This window comes from Brachyhypopomus gauderio, unplaced genomic scaffold, assembly GCF_052324685.1.
Source record: "Brachyhypopomus gauderio isolate BG-103 unplaced genomic scaffold, BGAUD_0.2 sc102, whole genome shotgun sequence".
Classification (NCBI taxonomy): Eukaryota; Metazoa; Chordata; class Actinopteri; order Gymnotiformes; family Hypopomidae; genus Brachyhypopomus; species Brachyhypopomus gauderio.
Genome location: NW_027506923.1, coordinates 143400 through 147915, shown reverse-complemented (window position 1 = coordinate 147915; position 4516 = coordinate 143400). Strand labels below are relative to the sequence as shown.

Here is a 4516-nt window from a genome sequence, read left to right as displayed (position 1 = left end):
CATCATCTAGGACTCAGAACTCCCTGATTTTATTCTAGCAGCTGCACTCTTTGTGTGTGTGTGTGTGTATGTGTGTTTGTATGTCCATGTGTAAATCTGTATGTGTGTGTGTGTGTGTGTGTGTTTGTGATAGACAGAGAGAGTAAACATGTTTTTAGCTAACCTGTCAGGCAAACATACAAATGGAGTGAAAGGCTCCATATGTGGGTCACACACACACACACACACACACACACACACACACACACACACACACACACACACATGCACGAACTCATCATTCTTAGAGATCCCCGTTGACATCACAACATGAACTCCACCCTCTCTCTCTCTCCCATCACTCCTCTGTGTGTCTCTTTCCTCTCTCTCTCTCCTCTGTGTATGTATCTCTCTCCCTCTCTCTCCCCTCTGTATGTCTCTCTCTTTCTCCTGTGTGTGTGTCTCTCTCTCCTGTGTCTCTCTCTGACAGCAGTTTGGTTTTAATTTGACCAGTATGAACTTTGTTTTTCCAGTGAGACTGTAAGTCACTCTGAATAAGATCATGCGCTAACACTGTAAATGCAGGACTAATTTAGGCCCAAGAACTGATTTTCCAGTTACAACACATGCAGACAAAAGCAAAAAGCAATAAAGTAAAATAAAGATAAAAATTCAGCAAACGTCTCTAACACATCACTACACTCTTCAGTGTGTGCCTGCTTTTTAACTTAGGTGTCCTCTTGACCTAAATATGGTCTTTTCCACTGGCCTCTGCTGTGTATGAAACCAAATGCCTGTGTATATGAAACGCAACCTCTGGGAGTCACTCCAGCTCATGGACCAGGTCTGAATCACGAGTCTGTCTTTGTGATCTGTACAGGTGATCTGTACAGGTGATCTGTACAGGTGATCTGTACAGGTGATCTGTACAGGTGATCTGTACAGTGTCACACCTGTGGACAATGGGAGGTGCTACGTCATTTGGGGTTGTTCTAGTGCTACACACACCAGCACACAGCACGGCAGGTCTGACGTGAAAGGCCAGAGTATCAGCGTTCCCTTGAGGGTTTGTCCACTGGATGAGGGATTACAACATGTTTAATGCACAGTCCTCCCACTGTAAAGGGACCCTGAGTAACTGCACAATCAGAAGGTCAGGTACCATTACAGACGCTAACAGAAGGTCGGATACAATTACAGATGTTAACAGAAGGTCAGGTACCATTACAGAGACTAACAGAAGGTCAGGTACCATTACAGAGACTAACAGAAGGTCAGGTACCATTACAGACACTAACAGAAGGTCGGGTACCATTACAGACGCTAACAGAAGGTTGGGTACCATTACAGACACTAACAGAAGGTCGGGTACCATTACAGACGCTAACAGAAGGTCAGGTACCATTACAGACACTAACAGAAGGTCGGGTACCATTACAGACGCTAACAGAAGGTTGGGTACCATTACAGACACTAACAGAAGGTCGGGTACCATTACAGACGCTAACAGAAGGTCGGGTACCATTACAGACGCTAACAGAAGGTTGGGTACCATTACAGACGCAATCAGAAGGTCAGGTACCATCACAGACTCTAACAGAAGGTCAGGTACCATTATAGACGCTAACAGAAGGTTGGATACCATTACAGACACTAACAGAAGGCCGGGTACCATTACAGATGCTAACAGAAGGTCAAGTACTATTACAGACACTAACAGAATGTCAGGTACCATTACAGACGCTAACAGAAGGTTGGATACCATTACAGACACTAACAGAAGGTCGGGTACCATTACAGATGCTACAGAAGGTTGGGTACCATTACAGATGCTACAGAAGGCCGGGTACCATTACAGATGATAACAGAAGGTTGGGTACCATTACAGACTCTAACAGAAGGCCAGGTACCATTACAGACACTAACAGAAGGTTGAGTACCATTACAGACGCTACGAGAATGTTGGATACCATTACAGACACTAACAGAAGGTCAGGTACCATTACAGATGCTAACAGAAGGTCGGGTACCATTACAGACGCTAACAGAAGGTCAGGTACCATTACAGACACTAACAGAAGGTCAGGTACCACTACAGACGCTAACAGAAGGTTGGGTATCATTACAAATGCTAACAGAAGGTCAGGTACCATTACAGATGCTAACAGAAGGTCAGATACAATTACAGATGTTAACAGAAGGTCAGGTACCATTACAGACGCTAACAGAAGGTCAGGTACCATTACAGACGCTAACAGAATGTCAGGTACCAGAGGATACAACACAGAGGACAAGACACAGAGGACAGGATTCAGAGGACAGAAGGCCTAAAAAGGTCAAGGTGTAGGACCTAACCCTACTCTAGAGTCTGAGGACACATAAGATGAATATGCAACAGGACAAAATGCGGACAGTAGAAAGTCAGTAGAAGAACTAGTAGCTCAAAAAAGTGACATGTGGATTACATGCTTAATCACAATATAATGAACTACCCATCAATAATATAAACAACAAAAGAATTCAACTGAAAAACTCAAAATAACAACTACCAATAAGACCTCAAAAGGACAGCTGGTGGCATCTTTAATTACACGATTATTTAATTAACTAAGTACACAAGAGAAAATACAGGCAATTAATAAAGTGCATAAGGGAAAATTCCCATTGGCAATCCTCAAACCATTCCCCATGGTTCTGAGAGAGGATTCCTTCTCTGATGCCTGCAGTCAAGGGATTATAACACCAAGGGATTAGAACACCAAGGGATTAGAACACCAAGGGATTATAACACCAAGGCATTATAACACCAAGGGATTAGAACACCAAGGGATTAGAACACCAAGGGATTAGAAAGAGTGGATAATTTTGGCCACAGTAACTACCAGGTATGTGTGCGTGCACGAACCTGGGGAGGTTGATCTCCTGTACTCCTAATTCAAAACGGATAGACTTCCTTATGAAGTGTTTTGAGTAACAGTCAGAGGGAGAGATTCATACCAAAGCACTGCACATCAGATCATAATTTAATCCTACACAACCTGACTTACATGTTCACCAGAACAAAAATAATATATGTGCATGTTTCATAGACTTCAAAAAAGTGTTCGACGCACTTTAGCGCAATGATTTGTTTTACAAATAATTAAACATGGTGTAGCGGATAAAGTACTGACATTATTAAATCCATGTGGATAAACAATATGTGTGTTATAAACACTAGTGACCAAAGGCCCTCATTCTTTTCTCAGGACTGTGGAGTGAGTCAAGTCCGCTGCTTAAACCCAACATTATTCTACATCAATGATCTGGCCACCATCTTAGAACGCTCTGTAGCGCCTGATCTCGCTCTGCACGACTCAGAAATCAGATTCCTGCTCTGTGTAGATTCTTCTGCCCCCCACAGAACAGAGAGGAGCAGGAACTACAGCCAAACCTGGACCTGCTGGAGAAGAACTGGGCCCTGGCAGTCAGCCTGAAAAACACCAAAACTATAATTTTACATCATGCTTCTCATTAATTCCACAGAAGTCAGGAACCAGTAATTCTTTGAGATTAAAGATTAGCTCAACTCTTTTATCCAGCAAAACAGGCTGAACATTATTTACAAATAAGCATTAAACTCACAAATACCACTTACAGTATCCACTCATTCATATTTCAAAAAGGATGATTAAATACTGACTACATCTAAAATACAGTGAGTCCCTTCACACATACGGTCACCTCACACATACAGTCACCTCACACAGATGGTCCTGACATTGAGCTCATTAACAAACTCACTCATACACATAAGGTTGAATCTGAAACACAGATCAGACCGAACACAATTTTACAAGCAGCATTTAGCAGGATATACTGCATCTTCCTGCCACAACATAAGGCAGGCGCACACACACACACACACACACACACACACACACACACACACACACACACACACACACACACACACACACACACAGTCAATATTCTCTCACTGTCTCACACACACACACACACACACACACACACACACACACACACGCATGTGAACACACACAAACACACACGTGAACACACACACAGAAATCTGCCACCCTGTTTGTGAAGAGTGGCACATTCCTCTTGCTTGGCATTGACTGGCATTTCTTTTGTGTTGTTTATGGTTCTTTTGTGCTGTTTACGGTTGCTTTCACGATTACTATCAGATGGATGTTCACTGTAATTGTTTATATGATGACTTGGCACTTCTGTAGAGGGCTACTGAGACAGAGATAAAGAAAGAGTGGAAGACAAAGACAGGAGAGGAAGACAGAGAGAAGAAGAGAGGAAGAACAGAAGACAGAGAGAGGGAGAGAGAGAAGGAGAGAGAGGGTGTGAGAGGGGGAGAGAGAGACAGACATCTTCAGTATGCATACGCAAAAGAAAGACAGAAAATGATGAATACAGCAGGAGAAAAGAGAGTTTAAGAGACAGAGAGACAGAGAAAGACTGAGAGACAGAGTGAGAGAGACTATTAAAAGAAATAGAGTGATTAAATACTGAATGTAGTCTA

General features: G+C 42.7%; 1 protein-coding gene across 1 annotated transcript in view; it reads right to left on the bottom strand.

The window, feature by feature from the left end:
* LOC143497190 (uncharacterized) overlaps nt 1–4516 on the bottom strand; it is a 20747-nt gene that overhangs the window by 11433 nt on the left and 4798 nt on the right.